This window comes from Grammomys surdaster, unplaced genomic scaffold (assembly GCF_004785775.1).
Source record: "Grammomys surdaster isolate TR1022 unplaced genomic scaffold, NIH_TR_1.0 136, whole genome shotgun sequence".
NCBI classification, from domain to species: Eukaryota; Metazoa; Chordata; class Mammalia; order Rodentia; family Muridae; genus Grammomys; species Grammomys surdaster.
The window spans coordinates 1,666,378-1,690,116 of NW_021604594.1; the positions used below are offsets into that span (position 1 = coordinate 1,666,378).

General features: G+C 39.2%; 1 pseudogene; it reads left to right on the top strand.

Moving 5' to 3' along the window:
• Window positions 1-12,389: 12,389 nt before the first annotated feature.
• On the top strand, window positions 12,390-13,053 carry LOC114617473 (annotated as a pseudogene).
• Window positions 13,054-23,739: the final 10,686 nt, after the last annotated feature.

Consider the following 23,739-nt stretch of genomic DNA (forward strand, 5'->3'; position numbering starts at 1 on the left):
ACAGACACACAGACACACACAGACACACACACACACACAGACACACACAGACACACACAGACACACAGACACACACAGACACATACAGACACACACAGACACAGACACACACACACACAAACACACACAATTCTGGTACTCCAGGAAACATTGAAAGAGATTATAGATGAATCTATTCAAACTCTTTTGATCTAAATTTGTTCCAGACTTTCTCTTAATCTAGTATTTGTTTTTGTCTTTTCAAAAGCCATTGCACAAAACAGTCGAATCCTTTATGATTTCTCATAATTTAACTGTCAGGAAGCCAGCAACTGGAAACCTCCCATGTTATGTGAGGTAACCATACAGATTAATTACAACTGTCCTAAATGTTCTTCCATGAGATTTTTGGACCAGAAAAGTCTGGAATTTTTTTTGGGGGGGTGGGGGAAGGAAAGATGATTTATGGCTTCTAAAGTCATATCCTTGCTATTTTGAATTCTGTACTCAGAAATGAATCAGATGAATTCTTTATATTAAGTAGGAAAAATCTAAGAAGGCTTAATATGTCATTTCCAACAACCAATTTAAATGCTTCAGCCCAAAATATAAATTCTCAATTATAGAATTTTAGACATTCAGTAAGATGTTGGTGACAGAAGGTGGTGAGACATGCTTGAAGTCATTCAGGCGAACTGATTCCTTAAGTAGGCTTAAGAGTCCTCTTCATGTGACATTGTTAAAATGGGGTGAAAAAGCAATTATAAGATAAACGTGTTTTACTCAAGAGTATGACATGGGATAATATAACTTACTATGTCTCATTGTATTTCTTGCTAACACTCCTATTTTTCATTTTCTATTATGTTACAACCTCAATTTACTATTCATTGTGTTTACAGAATGCCTCTAATCCTAGGTCCCAGGAAATATATTTTCATCAGGACAGAGAATCATATGGTGACATGTTTATGGGTTAATATCAGGAAATAATAAATATTTACCAGATAAAATACACAAAAGAATTGAATGAATTTTGCTCAATATTTCTTGCAGTATCACCAGGAGACCAGTTGAAAAACATTGGCACTGAAGTAGATTTTTCTGCGTGAAAATTTATAGCAACCTAAAGCAGAAGTTTAAGATGAAGCTGCCAGCGCAGCCTTACCACATGATCCCTAGGCTCTGTCAGGGAGATTGAAAATTTTGATCTCCATCATTATTTTTAGGTAGTACATTCATAGACTGAGCAGAGATGAATAATGTTCTTCAGTGAATTCAGTTGTGGTGCCAACTGTGTCTTGAAAGGCAGCTTGCTAACATTTGTGATTCCTACCATAGATCAACAGGGGATCACTAGCCTCAGCTGTTCTGATTGGGTTATGAAAATCCAGTGCTTATCTTAATCCTCTCTTTTTCCTTACTGAGATTTTTTTTTCATATTTTTCAGACAATTATTGCCAAGATGTTTTCTGTGGGGGTGGGGCAATTTCTTCTATAATAGTTCAGATCTCTGCTAATAACTAGAGGAAAGGAATTAGGATCTCTACATTAGCTGCTTTGTGTATGTGAAAGTCAAATTTTGAAGCACTTCTTTTATGGTCATGTGCTCATGTGCACAGAGTGGCCATTGGGTCAACCATAGGTGTTATTTCACAGAAGCTGTCTGTTATGTTTTTGAGATAGGGTTTGCCAATTAGACTAGGGTGATGGGCTAATGAGACCTTGACTTTCACCTATCTCTGCCTCCTTAGTGTTGTAAATATTGGTATGTGCTATCATGTTGGCTTTCTGTGTGGGTATTAGGGATAGAATTCAGGCCTCATGCCCTATTCAGGATTATCGATTTCTGCCAATCAGCAGTTGATAAATAATTCACTGCTAAAGAAACACTCATGCTTGCTTTCTTTTGATCTCATAAAAATAGTCCTTTCATTTGAAAATTTTCTAAAGAAAACAGTAGAAAATAATCTTATTAACTGTTTAAAAGAGGAAAGTTAATTCAAACATATCTGATTAAAATACAGTTATCTTTTATAGCCTTAGTGTCATGGTCAATTTGTTTAATTTTACCCTCCAATGATTAAGGCATTTGTAAAATAAAATAAAATAAAATATTTACTTATTTGTAGAGGATAAATAAAAATAAATAAAACACACACACACACATACACAGAGAAAGAGACAGAGACGGGGGGGGGGAGGGAGGGAGGGAGAGAGAGAGAGAGAGAGAGCGCGAGAGAGAGAGAGAAAATTGTGTTTGGTTATTCACTGGGCCTTTGGGCTATTCAGTCTCAGGTTCCTGGTTCCTGGCCATCCAGGCAAAGTAGGGCATGGGTGGTCTCTCTCTCATGGCATGGGCCTCAAGTTAAGCCAAACATTGGTTGACCACTCCAACAAGTTTTGGTTGTGCTCTTTTGGAGGCCTACCCCTTTCTGAAGAGAAAATGAGAGAAGGAACCCAGAGGAGAGGACGGGCTGCAGGCATTGGAAGGAGAGGAGGGAGGGTAAACTGTCATAGGGACTTATTATATAAGAGAAGAATGTATTTTTAAAAATGCATCATTTTACTATTATACTTTAATAAAAACATTCAATCCCTATACAGCCATGAAGTAGGTTTGTATTGCAGCTGAGGAACAATGATTTTGTTGAATTCAATAAGACAAACATTATTTTATATAGGAAGGTTAATCATTGAGTACACAACCATATATCTAAAAAAAGTTAAAGAGAAATCAAGATCCTGTCTTCAGTAATCCTTGACATAAGTGAGTAATTTTGCTCAATGTCCTTGGCAAATTTTCTTTCATATGAATCTTTTCCTTGACTTAAAATAATCACAGGCATGTTCAATTAGTGTGATGGAAAGAATCTGAGATTAAGTCATTCAATTTGTTTTGTATAGCTTTTAGTGAAGATATTTTCAGGAAGATTGTAAGTACCAGGGTGAGACTAACACATAATATTGATCTCAACTGTAACCTGTAAGGTCCTCACCTCTGTCTGCTTGTGCCCAGTTCTCCAGGGTTTAGTAGATCTCATCTCATACATACAGGATACAATCTATGGCTAGTCTATTGTTCTTTTATGATCTTTTAAAGGATATTTATAATACACTACTTTTTTGGTATTATTGCAGTTATCATGGGCAACAGATGGGATAATCAAAAAACAAAAACAAGTAAAAAATTATTTCCTCAAGGGTTGGAGGGATGGCTCAGGGATTGAGAGCACGGACTGCTCTTCCAGAGGTCCTGAGTTCAATTCCCAGCAACCACATGCTGAAAGACAATCATCTATAATGAGATCTGGCGCCCTCTTCTGTCCTGTAGGCATATATGCAGGCAGAACACTGTACATAATAAATAAACCTTAAAAAATTTTCTGAATGAAGAGAGATTTTATGCCTACTCTTCTACACACACACACACACACACACACACACACACACACACACACACACCAAACAAACTAAACAAATAAATATGAAAACACTCAAAAAGCACAAAAAACTTCAATTTGAGCTTTGTTGGTGTGATGGTTGATACAGATTATCAAATTGATGAGATGTAGAACCACTGAAGAGACAAACCTCTGGGTGTATATGTGAAGAATTTCCAAGAGTAGGTTAATTAAAGTAGGAAAACCCACCCTAAATATAGGTGGCACCATTTCATGGCCTGGGGTCCCAGACTTCATCCAGAGAAGGCCAGCTAACTGAGCACCAGCATTCACCTCTCTACTTTCTGACATTGAACGTCATGTGACTAGCTGCCTCCCCAAGTACTGCTGTGACTTTTCATCATCATGATCCCCCTGAACTGTGAGCTACAATAAACTCATTCTTTCTTAAGTCTTTGGCCACAGGAATGAGACAAGTAATCAATATGGTTGGCCAATGTAATTCGCATGATCATTATCATACTTTGTGATTTTTAGATTGGCTTACCCAGTGCAGCCTGAACAGTGAAAAAATGGCTGTTTTCATGCTAGAGAGGCTGAGAACCCTGTAGCTGTAACAATCCATGATGCAGGATGCCAGACAGTCTCGATCTGGCGCTAAAGGGCTGGAGAGATGCTGGTCTTCAGTCCAGGATGGCAGTGGCGATGGCAGCTGTGGCATCAGCAACAACAGGGCAGACACATTCACTAGTAAGATGCCAAAGCAGGAGAGCAAGTAGCACTGCTTTCAACTGTGACTTCTGTGCAACTGAGGGGAGATGCTGCCTACTTACTAAAGGATCTTTCTCCACCAAGTTAATCCTTTCTGGTAATGCCTTCATAAACCCTCCCAGAGGCTTAATTGAATCCAGATACAGTTAAACTGACATTCAGGATTTACCATCACACAGTTCAATTGTGTAATCTGTTAGCTTAAATCTTGATCACTAAACACAGGATAGCCTAAGGCCTTTTTAATGTCATGAGAGGTGTATGAATGTATCTGAGCGAGACTGAAACATGTTGTGTCAATCTCTGTGTTTGTTCACATACAAGTGGGGATCTGTATTCCCAAGTGCATGTTGAACTTATTGGATACAATGATTTAGAATCAGTTGTATGTAAATAAGTTTTTCTGCTTTTATAGACCACAGTGGTTTGAATGGGAAATGTCCCCCATAGGATAAAAATGTGAACTCTTCTTCCTCAGTTGGTGGCTCTGTTTGGGGAGGTTATGGAACCATCAAACAGGGAGCCTTGCTGCAGGAAGTATATCACTGGAGGTGGGCTTTGAGAGTTTGCAGACTTGCCTCCTTTTTCTTCTGCATCCTGTGTGTGGGTGAAAAATGTAATCAGACAGCTTCCTCCTCCTGCTGTCATGCCATGCCATGCTTTTCCTGCCGTGACAGACTTGATCCCTCTGCAGCTGTAAACCAAAATAATGTCTCTTTTCCTTAGGTTACATTTGGTTATGGCATTTTATCACATCAACTAGAAAGTAACTAACACACACCCCAAGCATGAGGAAAACAAATCTAGCACTTAGACTGCTTACTGCAGCTGCTTCTGTGTCCATAGAAGCCAGAGAACCAGCCAGAAGGAACACACTTAGCAATTAGCAGCTATGCTCATAGTGGGTCCCTGACCTATTCACTGAAAAAATGGGGCAATACTTGCTGCATGCTCTGAATTGGTGGCTTTCTTTATTACTCAAGCAGTAAACAGAGGCAAAGCAACAGAGGCTTCCCAGAGAGATGTCAGACACTGCAGTACCATGAAACACTCAAAGGACATTGACTCATATTACCTTCTCTGTAAAGTTGCCCTGTTTGTCTTGTGCAGATGACAAGCAGAACTAAGGGGAGGTCAGCAGAATGTCATAAACTAAATTAAGGGCTTTATTTGCAGGCAGTGTTCTGAATGCAATTTCAATTTCTCTGCTTGAAGAAGTTAACTTTGCTCATGGTACTTTTTAATGAGTTACTCATTAGGAAAATTATTTTCTTTAAAAAAAAAACAAACCTAACAGTAAAGACAATCTAAATAACAAGAAAAAGTCCATAAGTGGTTTCAGAAGAGAGTGTAGGCTAAAGGGATAATAACTAGTATTGGGGATATTGGCCACCAATGCAGGTGGCCAGAATTTTTTTTTTATTGGATATTTTATTTACAGTGCAGATGTTAACCCCTTACTCGATTCAGCACCCCTCTCCCCGACCCAGGAACCCCCTATCCCATTGCCCTTCCTCCTGCTTCTCTGTGGATGTGCCTCTACCTACTCCTCCACTCCCACCTCCCCACCCTCGAATTCCCCCACACGTGACATCCAGCCTTCATGGGACCAAGGATCTCCTCTCCCACCTATGCCTGACAGGGCCATCCTCCCTTACATATACAGCTGGAGCCATGGATCCCTCCCTAAGAGCTCCCATGCTGGTGGTTTAGACCCTGGGAGCTCTGGCTGGTTGGTATTGTTGCTCTCTTCATGGTGCCAACAAACCCTTTCAGCTCCTACAATCTTCACTCTAACTCCTCCATTGGGAACCCCTTGATCACTTTAATGGTTAGCTGTGAGCATCCGCCTCTGAATATGTCAGACTCTTGCAGACCTCTAAGGACACAGCTATATCAGGCTCCTATCAGCATGCACTTCCTGACATCCACATCAGCGTCTACTTTGGTGACTGCACATGGGATAGATACCCAGGTGGAATGGTCTCCAGACAGCCCCTCCTTCAGTTTCTGCCCCACACTTTGTCTCCATATTTTCTCCCTTGAGTATTTTGTTACTCCTTCTAAGAAGGACCGAAGCTGCCCCCCCCCCCCCCAACTTGGTCTTCCTTCTTCTTGAACTTCAGGTGCTCTGTGAGTTGAATCTTGGGTATTTCAACCTTCTGGGCTAATATCCAATAATCAGTGAGTGAATACCATGTGTGTTCTTTTGTGATTGGGCTACCCAACTTAGGATGATATTTTCTAGTACCATCCATTTACCTTAGAATTTCTCGAATTCATTGTTTTTAATAGCTGAGTAATACTCCATTGTGTAAATGTACTACATTTTTTGTATCCATTCCTCTGTTGAAGGACATCTGGGTTCTTTCCCTCTTCTGGCTATGATAAATAAGGATGCTATGAACATAGTGGGGCATGTATCCTTGTTATATGTTAGAGCATCTTCTGGGTATATGCCCAGGAGTGGTATAGCTGGGTCCTCAGGTAATGCTATGTCCAATTTTCTGAGGAACCGCCACACTGATTTCCAAAGTGGTTACAACATCTTGCAATCCCATCAACAATGGAGAAGTGTACCTTTTTCTCCACATCCTTGCCAGCATCTACTATCACCTGAGTTTTTGATCTTAGCCATTCTGACTGGTGTGAGGTGGAATCTCAAGGTTGTTTTGATTTGCATTTCCCTGATGACTAAGAATGCAGAACATTTCTTTAGGTGCTTCTCGGCCATTCAAGTTTCCTCAGTTGAGAATTCTTGGTTTAGCTCTATACTCCATTTTTTAATAGGGTTATTTGGTTGTCTGGAGTCTAATTTCTTGAGTTCTTTGTATATATTGGCTATTAGCCCTTTATCAGATGTAGGATTGGTGAAGATCTTTTCCCAATCTGTTGGTTGCCATTTTGTCCTATTGACAGCGTCCTTTGCCTTACAGAAACTGCAATTTTATGAAGTCCCATTTGTCAATTCTTGATCTTAGAGTATAAGCTATTAGTGTTCTGTTCAGGAACTTATCCCCTGTGCCTAGGTATTTGAGGGTCTTCCCCACCAACTCCTCTATTACTTTCAGTATATCTGGTTATGTGTGTAGGTCCTTTATCTACTTGGAATTGAGCTTTGTACAAGGAGATACGAATGAACTGATTTGCATTCTTCTACATGTTGTCCTCCATTTGAACCAGCACCATTTGTTGAAAATGCTGTCCTTTTTCCACTGGATGGCTTTAGCTCCTTTGTCAAAGATCAAGTGACCATAGGTGTGCGGGTTCATTTCTGGGTCTTCTATTCTATTGATCCTCCTGCCTGTCTCTGTTCCAATACTATGCAGTTTTTATCACTATTGCTCTGTAGTACAGCTTGAGGTCAGTGATGGTGATTCCTCCAGAAGTTATTTTATTGTTGAGAATAGTTTTCGCTATCCTGAGTTTTTTGTTTTTTCAAATGAATTTGAGAATTTCTCTTTCTAACTCTGTGAAGAATTGGGTTGGGATTTTAATGGGCATTGCACTGAATCTGTAGATTTCTTTTGGCAAGATGGCCATTTTAACTATATTAATCCTGCCAACCCATGAGCATGGGAGATCTTTCTATCTTCTGAGATCTTTTTCGATTTCTTTCTTCAGAGACTTGAAGTTCTTATCATACAGATCTTGCACTTGCTTGGTTAGATTCACACAAAGGCATTTTATAGTATTTGTGACTATTGTGAAGGGTGTCATTTTCCTAATTTCTTTTTCAGCGTGTTTATCTTTCATGTAGAGGAAGGCTATTGATTTGATTGAGTTGATTTTATAACCCACCACTTTGCTAAAGTTGTTCATCAGGTTTAGGAGTTCTCTGGTAGAAGTTTTGGGGTCACTTAAGTACACTATCATAACATCTGCAAATAGTGATATTTTGACTTCTTCCTTTTCTATTTGTATCCCTTTGACTTCTTTTTGTTGTTGATTGCTCTGGCTAGGACTCCCAGTACTATATTGAATACATAGAGAGAGAGTGGGCAGCCTTGTCTAGTGCCTGATTTTAGTGGGATTGCTTCAAGTTTCTCTTCATTTAGTTTGTTGTTGGCTATTGGCTTGCTGTATATTGCTTTTAATATGTTTAGGTATGGGCCTTGAATTCCTGATCTTTCCAAGACTTTTACCATGAAGGGATGTTGAATTTTGTCAAATGTTTTCTCAGCATCTAGTGAGATGATCATGTGTTTTTTTTTTTCCTTTGAGTTTGTTTATATAGTGGAATACATTGGTGGATTTCCTAATATTGAACCATCCCTGTATTCCTGGGATAAAACCTACTTGATCATGATGAATGATTGTTTTGATGTGTTCTTGGATTCGGTTTGCTAGAATTTTATTGAGTATTTTTGCATCAGTATTCATAAGGGAGATTTCTTTGTTGGGTCTTTATGAGGTTTGGGTATGAGTGTGATTGTAGCTTCTTAGAATGAATTGGGTAGTGTTTCTTCCGTTTCTATTAAAGTGGAGTAGTTTGAGGAGAATTGGTATTAGATTTTCCTTGAAGGTCTGACAGAATTCTGCATTAAAATCATCTAGTCCTGGGCTTTTTTCGGTGGGGAGATTTTTAATGCAAGGGCACTAACATACATAAAAGAAACTTTACTAAAGCTCAAAACAAACATTGTACCTCACACAATAATAATGGAAGATTTCAACACCCTACTCTCAGCAATTGACAGATCATGGAAACAGAAATTAAACAGAGACAAATTGAAATTAACAGAAGTTATGAATCAAATGGATTTAACAGATACCTATAGAACATAGATATTCTGCTATTTCCTTAGGGGTTATAGGACTGTTTAGGTGTTTTATTTGCTCCTGATTTAACTTTGGTACCTGGTATCTTTCTAGGAAATTGTCCATTTCATCCAGGTTTTCCAGTTTTGTTGAATATAGGCCTTTGAAGTAGGATCTGATGATTTTTAAAATTTTCTCAGTTTCTGTTTTTATGTCTCCCTTTTCAGTTCTGATTTTATTAATTTGGATACTGTCTCTGTGCCCTCTAGTTAGTCTGCCTGAGGATTTATCTATCTTGTTGATTTTCTCAAAGAACCAGCTCCTAGTTTTGTTGATATTTTGTATTGTTCTTTCTGTTTCCATTTGGTTGATTTCAGCCCTGAGTTTGATTATTTCCTGCCATCTACTCCTCTTGGGTGTATTTACTTCTTTTTGTTCTAGAGCTTTTAGGTGTGCTGTCAAGTTGTTACTGTATGCTCTCTCCAGTTTGTTTTTGCAGGCACTTAGAGCTATGAGTTTTCCCCTTAGCACTACCTTCATGGAGTCCCACAAGTTTTGGTATGATGTGTCCTCATTTTCATTGAATTCTAAAAAAGTCTTTAATTTCTTTCTTTATTTCTTCCTTGACCAACTCATCATTGAGTAGTGTGTTTTTCAATTTTAACGTGCATGTGGATTTTCCACTGGTTTTGTCATTATTAAAGACCATCCTGGTGGTGATCTGATAGGATGCAAGGGATTATTTCAATCTTTTTCAATCTGTAGAGGCCTGTTTTGTGGCCAATTATGTGGTCTATTTTGGGAAAGGTACCATGAGGTGCTGAGAAAAAGGTATATTCTTTTGTTTTAGGATGAAATGTTCTATAGATATCTGTTAAATCCATTTGGTTCATAACTTCTGTTAATTTCAATTTGTCTCTGTTTAATTTCTGTTTCCATGATCTGTCCATTGCTGAGAGTAGGGTGTTGAAATCCCCCACTATTATTGTGTGAGGTGCTATATGTGCTTTGAGCTTTAGTAAAGTTTCTTTTATGTATGTAGGTGCCCTTGCATTTGGAGCATAGGTGTTCAGAATTGAGAGTTCATCTTGGTAGATTTTTCCTTTGATGAGTATGAAGTGTCCTTCCTTATCTTTTTTGATTACTTTGATTGAAAGTTGATTTTATTTTATATTAGAATGGTTACTCCAGCCTGTTTCTTGGGACCATTTGCTTGGAAAATTGTTTTCCATCCTTTTACTCTGAGGTAGTGTCTGTCTTTGTCACTGAGGTGTGTTTCCTGCATGCAGCAAAATTCTGAGTTCTGTTTGTGTATCTAGTCTGATAGCTTGCGTCTTTTTATTGGAGAATTGAGTCCATTGATGTTAAGAGATAATAAAGAAAAATGATTGTGTCTTCTTGTTATTTTTGTTATTAGAGGTAGAATTATGTTTGTGTAGCTGTCTTCTTTTGGGGTTTTTGGAAGACTACTTCCTTGCTTTGTCTAAGTTGTAGTTTCCTTCCTTGTGTTGGTGTTTTCCATCAATTATCCTTTGAAGTGCTGTGTTTGTGGAAAGATATTGGCCAAATTTGGTTTTGTCATGGAATATCTTGGTTTCTCCATCTATAGTGATTGAGAGTTTTGCTGGTATAGTAGTCTGGGCTGGCATTTGTGTTCTCTTAGTGTCTGTGTGATGTCAGTCCAGGCTCTTCTGGCTTTTATAGTCTCTGGTGAGAAGTCTAGTGTAATTCTTATAGGTCTGCCTTTATATGTTACTTTACTTCTTTCCCTTACTGCTTTTAGTGTTTTTTTCTTTGTATTATGCATTTGATGTTTTGATTATTATGTGACTGGAGGTATTTGTTTTCTGGTCTAGTCTATTTGGCGTTCTGTAGGCTTCTTGTATGTTTATGGACATCTCATTCTTTAGGTTAGGGAAGTTTTCCTCTATAATTTTGTTGAAGATATTTACTGGCCCTTTAAGTTGGGAATCTTCACTCTTATCTATACCTATTATCCTTAGGTTTGGTCTTCTCATTGTGTCCTGGCTTTCCTGGGTGTTTTGGATTAGGAGCTCTTTGTATCTTACATTTTCTTTGACAGTTACGTCAATGTTTTACATGGTGTCTTCTGTACATGAGATACTCTCTTCTATCTCTTTTATTCTGTTGGTGATGCTTGTGTCTATGACTCCTGATCTCGTTCCTAGGCTTTCTATCTCCAGGGTAGTCTCCCTTTGAGATTTCTTTATTGTTTCTATTTCTATTTTTAGATCCTGGATGGTTTTGTTAATTCCTTCATTGTGTTTTCTTGCAGTTCTTTAAGGGATTTTTGTGTTTCCTCTTTAAGTGCTTCTACCTGTTTACCTGTGTTCTCCTGTACTTTTTTTTTAAAAAGATTTATTTATTTATTATATATGAATATATGAATACACTGTAGCTGTCTTCAGACACACCAGAAGAGGGCATCAGATCTCATTACAGATGGTTGTGAGCCACCATGTGGTTGCTGGGATTTGAACTCAGGACCTCTGGAAGTGCAGTCAGTGCTCTTAACCACTGAGCCATCTCTCCAGCCCCCTCTCCTGTACTTCTTTAAGAGAGTTACTTATGTCCTTCTTAAAATCCGCTATCATCATCATGAGAAGTGATTTTAAATCTGAATCCTGCTTTTCCAGTGTGATGGGGTGTCCAGGTTTTGCTATGGTGGAAGAACTGGGTTCTGATGATGTTAAGTAACTTTGGTTTCTGTTGTTTATGTTCTTGCGCTTGCCTTTCACCATCTGGTTAACTCTAGTATTACCTGCACTCACTGCGTCTGACTGGAGTCTGTCTTTTCAGTTATCTTGCTTGTGTCAGAACTCCTCAGAGTCCAAATGTGTCTGTGATCTTGTGATCCTATACTCCTGGGTGGAAGAACTCCTGGGACTCAGGTCATGTCTGGGATCCTGAAATCCTGATGCTCTGAGTGCAGTGGTTACCTAGGATGGCTCAGGATATGGTGTCTCCAGAAGAGCAGACCAACTAGGTGTCTGCTGCTCTGAGTGCAGTGGCTCCTCTAGGATGGCTCAGGATATGATGCCTCCACAGGGGCAGACCAGATAGGTGTCTGCCCCAGCCAAAAGGAGCAGGCGAGGGGCGGAAGGGAAGTGGTATTCCAGGGGAGCGGGGTTTGGGTTTTTGCTGGGTCTTGCACACCCCTGGCTCCCAGTAGTAACTCTGGTGCTTAGGGAGCAGGAGGGTGTTCTTATCCACTGCTCTGAGTGCAGTGGCTCCTCTGGGATGGCTCTGGATACAGTGTCTCCACAGGAGCAGACCAGCTAGATGTCTGCCCCAGCCAAAAGGACCAGGTGGGCGGTGGTAGGGCCAGGACTTTTTTTTTTTTTTTTTTTTTCCGAGACAGGGTTTCTCTGTGTAGCCCTGGCTGTCCTGGAACTCACTCTGTAGACCAGGCTGGCCTCAAACTCAGAAATCCGCCTGCCTTTAGGTGCTTGAGTTTCCGATGAGACAGAAGACTGAAAAGTGATCTCCCCCAGAGTCACCGAATTATTGGTAAATCTGGACAAGAACACAGGCTTGTAACTTTGAAGACCAGGGATTTTTATATTATTCTTGTAGGAAAGAGACCCAAAGATCTTTACAAGCTATGTTGCTGGGAAATGCCCAAAGTCAAAAGAAGCCGGAAAGCACCTCCAGATGGCTGGGAGTTGATTGAGCCAACGTTGGATGAACTAGATCAAAAGATGAGAGAAGCTGAAACTGAACCCCATGAGGGAAAGAGGAAAGTGGAGTCTCTATGGCCCATCTTCAGGATCCATCACCAGAAAACCCGCTATATCTTCGACCTCTTTTACAAGAGGAAAGCCACAAGCAGAGAACTCTATGAATACTGCATTAAAGAAGGCTATGCAGACAAAAACCTGATTGCAAAGTGGAAGAAGCAGGGCTATGAGAATCTGTGCTGCCTGCGCTGCATTCAGACTCGAGACACCAACTTTGGCACCAACTGCATTTGCTGGGTTCCCAAGAGCAAGCTGGAAGTGGGTCGCATCATCGAATGCACACACTGTGGCTGCTGAGGTTGCTCTGGCTGACACCCTTGACTCCCCTGCATCCTGGACTTTGAACCTTGGGCTCATGCTTATTGGACTACTGCCTCCTGAAGCAACTCTTCTCCGAGTGGTGCTCTGAGAAAAGACCCAGGGGAAACATGAGCTCTACAGGTGACAGCTTTAGAGTTAATCAGCTGAAATCTGTAAAAATAAAACCTTTAGACCTCTTAGTGACAAAAAAAAAAAAATAGAAATCCGCCTGTCTCTGCCTCCCAAGTGCTGGGATTAAAGGTGTGCGCCACCACCGCCCGGCTGGGCCAGGACTTTTAAAGAAGGGGAAAAGTTACAAAATTTGACCAGTTGTTGAAACTAAATTATAATCTCAAAATGAATGAATGAATGAATCAAACAATCAGTCAAACAAAGAAGAATATTGCCAGCAATCTGTTACTTACTACTGTCATTTTGCTAAATGGACACAGTATGAAACTAGCTTCTAAATACGTATTTCCTGTGCCCACAGATTAGTATAACTCTTGGTCCTCACCAGAGAATTATTCCTTCGTTTGTTTATACTAGCGAGTGACATCAATACAGAAACTTACAACTGGACAAAGTGAACAAAATAAGTGTCTGTGGAATGCTAGCCATAAATGGTATAGCTATAACACACTCTTTCCCCACAAATCTCAGAGAATATCTCAGAGTAGGGATGGAAAACCAGAATCAGAAAGGGCAGGGTGGAAAGAATGTCTTGCGGGCATAATAGGATGACTGCACTCATGAACTCACAACAGCTGTGGTTGCCTGCATAAGACCTGCCTCAACACCAAGTCAGTCAACATTCTAGCACAATGGGGAGTCTCTAGATATAGCTAAGGAACTATTGACAGTTGGTGGATGCTGAGAGAGATACAGTCAATTTTCTTTAGGGCTGTTGTCTCTTGTAGATTGACCAGTGGATGATAAAACACCCATGGTATATGGGTCACACAAACTATAAGAAAGCGAGACACAAAGTTGACATAGGGTAGAGATCTCGGAGGCATGGGAGAGAGAGACTAGGAGATGGATATAATCAAAATACATAGTATACATGTATAACACAAATATATATTTTAAAAACATGACTAGACTGGTGGTACATGACTTAAAAACTTAAGTATAATGTCTTAAGTTTCAGTTTAAACACAGTGAGAAGGGCAGAGAAATGATATACTTTTAGAAAATTCTTGGCTTTCACATGAAGACTAGATTGAGTGGGACACAAGTGTAAAGAGGATTCAGTTAGAAGGCCAAATCATAGTTCATGTGGAAGTTGATAGTGACTTATACTGGGAAAGTAGCTGCAGAAATGAGTCAAAATGGTTGGACTATTGAAATGTTTCTGAAAGCAGAGTTAATAGAATCTGATGATGAATTGAACACAGAGACAAATCAAGAAAGAAAGGCACTAGACTTTTGTCCTTAGCTCAGTGTGAGCATGAGAGTAAAAACTTAAGGGAGAATATAGCAGAGGACTTGAGAGACAGATATGTGTCCACTAAGTGTATAATGCTTGAGGTGTGTAGTTAAATAGGCAGTGAAGATGTTAAGCAGGCAATTGGATAAATGAGTCTGATCTTCAAGGGAACAACTGAGTACAATGTAGATTAGAAAGGTGATGTGTAAAGCCATAGGATTCCTTAACAGAATAGAGATTTGGATAGAAGCAAATTGTTAGGAGTGGAGTACTCTTAACATTTGGAAGCTAAGCAAAGAGAAAAAAATAACACAAGTTATTGCAGTACACGAAAAACAAGATAGGTGGATCACAGAAGCCAGAAGAGAAATAATTTGCAAAGGAGTCAATGATCAATAATTTCAAATGCAATAGGATTTTCAAACAGTAGGACAGAGTCATGATCTCTTGACAAGACATAGCATGGAATTATACTGACCTTTACAAGAATACTGTTAGAGGTGTTGAGATGGGAGTGGGAGACTGGTATGAAGTTAGAAGGAATCATGAATGCCTTAAATTACACACACACACACACACACACACACATATATATATACATATATATATATATATATATAACAAAAATAGAATGCACAGTAGCTTGACTACCACAGCAATACAGAGAACTAGCAAACAAAACATGGAAGCAAGAGAACTTTAAATCTTCATTTATCTAATAAACGTAATATACGAGTTTGAGCTCTATTCCTTACATTTTTTTTCCTACTTCTCTCCCTCAGATAGTAACTAGCCCTTTAGCTTTCCCACCACATCGCTCTACAGTCTTCATTTATCAGCCCTGAAAACTCTCTTTATGCAGGCACCAAAGGTTACTCAATTAGATTTCACTCACCCTGTTTTTCTGAAGCTGATAAGCTACTATCTTCTTAAAAATGTTCTTGTTTCATATTAACCAAATTTTCTATTAAATTGTATCTTCTCTATAATATGCTTTTTTAGGCACTTCTTTAACTTATATTATTAGATAAAAATTTCCTTCAGAGTTTGTATGGCCTTCCATAGTAATCAGCTCAGAGAGTAAAGCTTCAATGACTTCAATTATACCTTCAAGATGAGTGACTCCTCTCTTTTTCAGTCTTGATCCATGTCCAAGCTCCCCATCCACATATTTTATTTTCAACAGCCTTACTTGAATAGCTGTCAGCTGCATGTTGTGGGCTTGCTCATCTTCTAAGCTTTCTGTCAAATGAAGAAAGTTAGCCTTCACATACAATTTCTGTAAAGTTAGACAGAGTCTAATAAATGTTTAGGAATAAAAAGTCTTGTGGAAATGTGTCTGTTTTAGTTCTTAATGTGTAAATAAAAGAGAGCTATTTATAGAAATATTTTATACCTGTAAAATGCTGAAAGCTAATCAGAAAATATGCTTTATAGAGCAATTAATCAGATGTCTAATAAGACATTAATGGTCCAAGGAGAGATTAACAGTATGAATTTTAATTAGTGACAACTCACTTAAGACCAGAGTGGAAACAATGCTTCGAATGTGAACAGCAGGTATTTAGGGCACATTTTGATGGTACTTTATTGTAAGACACCATAATGTGTGCATATATATGTAGCAATTAAGGAAATGATTATGACCTTAAAGAATCATATTTACTCTAAGTATTTAATTAAAGTTATATGAATAATTGTTGGCTGAAGTATTTTTTGATAGTAGGAAGAAGATCTGAATTAACTTAATAGTTTTAAGAAAAAAGTGGTACTTATGGCGTGTTTTTAGAATTAGTAGGAGTTTACTCAAGAAACTATGGGGAAATAGTATTCCAGGCAAAGGAATGAAATGGGGATCAGGGTGAAAATGCCATGGATAGATATAAATACTTGTTGAATTTCTCTGATATAAAATGCTTGGGATTAGAAAGATTTGGGTTTTAGATTTTGTTTTCAGATTTTGGAATGTGCTAATATACATAAGGAGTTATTTTAGGTATAAATACAAGTCTAAATACAAAATTCATTTGTACTTCACATAGCTCCAGGTAACTTTACACAATGTTTTTAGCGTTCCAGTATTTTGCTTGCTCTTGGTCACATGAGGTCAGGTGTGGAATTTTCCTCTCGTGACACAATGCTAGAATGCAAAAGTTCGGGGTTTTGCAATATCTCATGTTTGGAACTTTTGGATCAGTGATTTGCAACCTGTATCTGGTTCTGAAATGTGGATTTTTAGAGATGGTGGATGTGACAGTTAATCCTGACTGTCAACTTGATGGTACTCAACATCACTATGGAGACATACCTCTGGACATGTCTGTGAGGAAGGTTGCTGATGAGACCGAGGTACGAAGACACACTCTAACATGGCAGCACATTCCATGGACTAGCATCTGACTGAATGAGCATGTGAAAGAAACAGAGCATCAACATCTACTTCACTTTGCTTCCTAACTATGGATGGATACAGCATGGCCAATCACCTTATATTCTTGCTGTTAGGCCTTCTGAATGATAATAAACTATATTCCTCCAAACTGTAAGCTGAAGTAGATCTTTCCTTTCTTAAGATGCTTTTTTTTTGTTAGATATTTCATCATAGCATGAGCAAAATAACTATACTATAATGAACAAGATTATAACCTGAGCTGGTAGGAAAATGAAAAGGCCCAGTTAAACTATAAAATTCAGAGGCAGGCAATAGGTTTCTTTTTTCTCTTCTTTCTTTCTTTCTTTCTTTCTTTCTTTCTTTCTTTCTTTCTTTCTTTCTTTCCTTCTTTCCTTCCTTCCTTCCTTCCTTCCTTCCTTCCTTCCTTCCTTCTTTCTTTCTTTCTTTCTTTCTTTCTTTCTTTCTTTCTTTCTTTCTTTCTTTCTTTCTTTCACTTTTATTGATTGTGATTTTCACATCATGGTCCCCAATCCCACTCATCTCCCTGTTCTTTCGTAGCTACCCTTCACCTTAGCAACAAAAATTAAAATAAGGTAGAATTAAAAAATCTTGTAGAAGCCATAGAGTGTCACAGTGTGTCACACAGTGTACTGTTTTGTCCATATAATCTTGCAAATGTTCACTGCAAGGAGGCACTAGTCTGTTTTGAGGCTTCTGGCCTCTGCTACACTATACTGGCCCTCCACAGGGACTCCTCTCAGACATCTTGTTATTTCCCTAAGTCAGGGAGATCCTGAAGCTTTGGATCTATATGATAGGCCCTTTCCCATGTTTCAGAAGATCATTGATGGGATAGATGTTAGGGTGGCTCAATTCAAAGCCCTGGATCTGTGCCTGGGAAGTAGCTGAGTTGATCAGCCTGCCAGTTCACCTGTGGCTGCACCACCAGGACAAGCTCTCTAGAACTGCCTCAGCTAGCTCAATCAATGGTGCAGCCAGGAAGGAGCAGGGTCAGCCCTCCTGCTCTCATGTCATTGGTCCTTGGGGCCAGCACTCCTACCTGCAGCAAGCAACAAGGGGTGAGGGTGTGTGTGTGTGCATCTTTTCCTAACCCGATAACCCCTCACAAACAAGGAGTGGGGCCAGCTTTTCTGTGCTCATGCCCATAGGTCATGCTCATCAGTTCCAATGCCATTAGAGTCAGCTCTACTGTGATGCCCAGGTGAGGGATATGGCCTTCTCTCCTGAGTGTGGTGGTCAACAAGGGACACTGACAGCTTAGCACAGTGCCTCAGGTGGCAATCCAGACCAGAGACGTCTGCATGGCTTTTGTGGTAACATGGGCCTGAGATATCAACATAGACCCCAGTTGCCATAGGACCACAGATCCAGACATGGTCTCTGGCAGCAGCCTGGGCTTGGATGTCCTCATGGGCTCAGGTGATAGTATAAGCCAGTCAGATCAGAGTGTCCCACCTAGGCAGCACAACCCTCAGATATCCATGTGGTCTCCAGTGGCAGCCCAGACCATAGTCATCTGCTTGGCCATTGGTGGTGACTTGGGACACAGATACCAACACAAATCCCAACTGCAGCAGGACAATGGACTCAGACATAGTTCTTGGTGGTATCCCAGGACAGGGCCTTCCACTGTGTCCTCCATCTTTCTCATCACACCATGATGCATGTAGTGGCATCCTTCCATGGCCAGTGCTTGGATGTCTATCTTCTGGCCACTAATGTCTTTCAGTAAATTTTTAATTGTGTTGGCTGCCAAAGTCTGAAGATGATAGCATGAATTGCAACATCCTTTTTTAAAAAAAGATGTATTTATTTATTTTATGTATGTGAGTAAACTGTTGCTGTCCTCAGATTCACCAGAAGAGGGCATCGGATCCCATTATAGATGGTTGTGAGCCACCATGTGGTTGCCAGGAATTGAACTCAGGACCTTCAGAAGAGCAGTAAGTGCTCTTAACCATTGAGCCATCTCTCCAGCCCCGAATTGTAACAGTATTGTTGATATATCTGTACCTACCAGAGACTCTAACTTTCTATGTGAAATCTAGAATCATGGGGCCTTTTAGATACAAGTCAACAAACTGCTGCCCTTCATGCATGCTTTCTTATTCATGGCAAACCAACACATTCTTTGGTGTGTCCTAGCTTATTCTGCCTGAGTTAGACAGCTTGCTATAGACATTTTGCATGTTAGACTACCACACAATTTAAATTTTTTGGAAATCTTAGTTCAGTTGATCCATAAAAGAACTCATGAGTCAGATATACCTGTATTTGATTTCCACTTCTTTTTCATGATATGAAAGTTACATTTCTCTGAGCCTCTGTTCTCTGGTTGTAAGATTGAAAATGGCCAATGAGATAAACTATGTAAATAATTGAGCTGTGGTGATTCATACCTATAATCCTGGCATCTGGGAGACTGAAGAAGGAAGATTGGAAGTTTGATGCCAGCCTGGATTACACTGTGAAATCTGTCTTAACAACAACAAAAGCTTAATGACTTATGTTATGTTTAATTGATAAATAAGTCTTCTTTTTCTTATTTTACCTTTTTGAGGGGGCAGATATCAGACTTGTTGAGGATTGTAGCTCAGCCCAGTGCTGTGTGTTTTAAAACTCACCCTCTTTTACTTATTTATTTTTATAACATCTAGTTTTCTGGATTCTGACATTCTATACTGCACACTAGCTGGATTAGTTACCTTGACCAAGTGTTGGAAAGAAGTAACTTAATGGAGGAAGAATTTATCTTGGTTCATGTTTTAGAGGTTCATGCCCATCATAGTGAGGAATTTATTATGATAGAACCAGTGGGAGCTTCAGGCAGCCAGTCACAGTTGACAGACCAGGAGCAGAGAGCACTGCTCCAAAGCACGACTAGGCTGTAACTCTTAAAGGTCAACCTCTAAGGACCTTCCCCTCACTATGCCTCTCACCTCAAGGGATATCCCACGTGAGAGGAAACATCTAACCCCATGAGTGAAATTCAAACTATAACTTTTCTTTACCTCTTACATATATCTTTCCTATAGATTCATCCTCTGCCCTTTTCCCATATCCTTAAGCCATCATGTGGAAAGTAATGACTCAAAATTTTTGTTTACTAGGATGGGTTATCTTTAAAGATTTTTAGATTACATTTTTAAAAATTTGCTTATTTTTGAGTGTGTGTGTGTGTGTGTGTGTGTGTGTGTGATTCTGTGCCACAGTCATGTGTGGAGGTTAGAGGACAATTGTTGGAAATTTGTTCTCTCCTTCCACTATGTGTGTACCACAGATTGAATTCAAGTTTTATGATTTGGAATTGGGTATCTTTACTTGCTGCACCATCTCACTGGTTTGTATGTGTCCTATTTGATTCTGAGAGAGAGTAGAGGGATGCACCTGTGTGTGTTTTTAGGTACGGGTGAAGGACTGCTAAAGTTATGATTAGTGTTAATAAGCTTTTATTGTTAGCAGACATCTTAATGTTCATTAATATATAAATAAGAAAAAGTAGGAGACAAAGAAATTTAAATCTATAATTGGCAGCTGTTGGATTCTCCTTTGCTTCCATGAATGTCTTGAACCCAAGAATTATTAGCCATTAGCCAGGCAGATTACCCTTACAGAGCATCAGCCATCTAGAACTTTCCTTGGATGCATAGAGATACTCTGTGATGAGTATAGCTATTTGCCCTGACTGCTGAAGGTGAGGATTGCAGCTCAGCCCAGGGCTGTGTGTTTTAAAACTCACCCTCTTTTACTTATCTGTTTTTATAACGTCTAGTTTTCTGGATAGCCAACACTGTTGAATAGAGTTTGTTCTATACTTCATCCCATGCTTTGATGCAACATCTACACCTAGGCCAGGAAGGAAATATTTCTGGTGTTCTAGCAGAAGGACTTACCGACTAAAAGGCAAGACTGTGATTGGTTCAACCAAATGGCTGTTATTAGCCCCAAACCAATGATGATTATTAGTCCCATGAAAGCAAGATACTTAGGTTCGGAGTTCATTGGGAGACATTCTGCTGTGCTACCATGCCTCATGTTATTGCATTAGGCACAGTAAAAGGCTCCTCCCAAAAGGTGTTTTCTTACCTATTTTCAGTAGAGCCACACAGATCTTATGGGGCTAAGGATCCTGCAGTCTGAGGTCTCTAACACTAGAGGACCACCTGCTGTTGCTCTTATCTGCTTTCTTTTCCCAAATGCCAGCATTGAAGAGTTTGCCCTTCCCTACCACAACTTCTTTTTGGGTGGAGCAAAAGGGCTCCCAGGCATCTGATTGATACCTTTTCTTGTAATTCTCTGAATGCATACTGGTAGATATTACACAAATATTTAAAGACTGGTATGTTCAAAATTGTATGTGATGTTTTCATTTTCCTTTATCTTAAGCCATATGGGTTGCTATAAAAAAAAAAAAACTTCAGTGGGTTGGCTTATGAACTGCACTTATTTATTGCAGCACTGAGGCTAAGAAGTCTACAGCCAAAGTACTGGCAGATTAAATGTTGGGTAAATTCACTACTCTGTAGGTCTAATTTCTTGATTCATTATTTGAAAAACATCTTTTCATTGTAATTGTACATGAAAAGTACAAAGCTTGTAAGTGTTCCGAGGCCTCTATGCAAGGACACTAATCCCTTTGATAAGGATTCTACCCTTATAATCTCCTCTCTGAGAGCTTTACTTCCAAGTACTATGACATCAGGGCATAGATTTTAATATGCAGATTTGGGGGGCACAATTCACCCATAATACCTTTGTGCATTTTTCTCAAACTCTCATGGTATCTTAACCAGTTAACTTTCCCAAGCTAGAATTCCAAGACCATTGTAGATACTTCCTTTTATCTTATCTTAAGCTACAAATGATCACTTTTTTGTTTCTTTTTGGAAATGCTTGGGCTTTGTTTGCAGGGATTATATTATGTTTTTATGATGTGTTCATATACATCATATCTGTTTCCTCTGCAGATTTGTTCAGTTTTATAAAATGCAAATACATTCCTCATATTTCTCAAGTGAAGCTCAAATTCCCAGACCTATATAAGACACCTCTAGGAGTAAAGGTGGCCTACATGACTGCATTTACCTAACTATGATGTCGCCTATACTAGGGCCAAGCTGAAGCATTTTTACTAAAATTATTTCTGATCTTTTGTACTTCCCCATCTTGTCTTTAAATCTCTGGACATCTTTTAAACTGCTAGACCAAAAGTCAACTAGCTTGTTATTTAGTAAAGCATTGAGCCCCTAATAAATGCTGGCACTATGCTAGTGGAAAGTTTCATGAATGATCTCCAGAAACCTACACATGTCTTTAGGCTCTGTGCACAGCTCTGTTAGTAAATGGAATTGTCGAGATTTGCATATTTACTGCTTCTTTAACTAAAGTAAGTGCTTCCAGAGAAGGAGATTTGTTCTATTTATTTAGGTGCCGTTAGCTCTTAATACAGGCATAGGTTGTTATAGGTTGAACAAATGAACAAACGATTGCTTAACACAAAATGTTTATAATATTTCTTAGAGAGATTTGTAAAATTATACCATTCTCTGCTCAGAACAGGAAGCAAGCAAAGCTTTCTGAGATCCTGAACCCACTGGGCTAGAAAATGAGTGTTTTTAGATAAAGAGAACATCCCAGCATTCCAGTTAATTGGAGTGAATAATTTTGGACAAAAGGTTGAACATCAAATAGCTGTCTACTTCACCTATCTTTTGTGTCTATCATATATAATATGATAGAAATTAGCACAGACAACTCTAGCTTTTTACTTGGTGTGGATAAGGAGCACTAAAGAAGCAGACAGAGTTCTCAGGGAGTAATCGATGCTGATGTTTTGTGGACATAATGGGGTGGAGGAGGGGAGAGAGAACTATTATTACAGTCATTACACATCACACCTGATAGTTATAAGAAAGGACTGTGTGAACCTATGATTTCCTTTTTAGGTGAGGTGGTTGTAGCATATACTCTCACTAGTAAAAAGAACAATGAATGATTCTATTACATTTGTAAGCTCTTTTTGTTTGTTTTTGAGACAAGAGCTGGTCTCAAATTTACTGTATAGTCTAAGCTGGCTTTGGACCTTGTCTTAGGGTTTTACTTCTGTGAACAGATACCATGACCGAGGCAACTCTTATAAGAACATTTTACTGGGGCTGGCTTATAGGTTCAGAGGTTCAGTCCTCTGTCATCAAGGCAGGAACATGGCAGCATCCAGGCAGGCGTGGTGCAGGAGGAGCTGAGAGTTTTACATCTTCATATGAAGGCTGCCAGCAGAATACTGGCTTCTATGCAGCTAGGATGAGAGTCTTATAGCTCACACCCACAGTGACACACCTACTGCAACAGGGCCACAGCTTCTAATCATGCCACTCCCTGTGCCAAGTATATGCAAGCTATCACAGACTCATAATCTCTCCTTATCTTGAACAAGGACTACATCAGTAGTCTTGCCAGCATAGAAGGGGGAAATCTATGGAGCCTCACCTCTAGGCAACCAAGGAACGCTGAGAGTGGAAGAAATAGTCTTCTGCAGAGACGATCCCCTTAATTGTTTATCCAATGCCAAGTGGGCAGCCCTGAAATCATTCATACAAGCAACACTAAATAGAGTCAGAAAGTTGTATTTATATCTTTGTATAAACTTGTAAAATTTACAATTAAAGGGAAAAAAATCTCTGAATTTGAAAATCTTTAATAGCTATGCTTCATCTAAGGGACCAATACACAGAATTCACAAAGAATTTCAGTAATTAAATACAAATTAAATAAACCACCAGTCAATTCATGGGCTATATTCCATTCTAATAATAATGGGACTCTTGGGAATACTAAAAGATCTCCCACTTTTAGTTTCCAAATCAAGAAACAAATCAATTCAATCAACATAAAAGCTGGTACTGATTATCCTTCCTCACA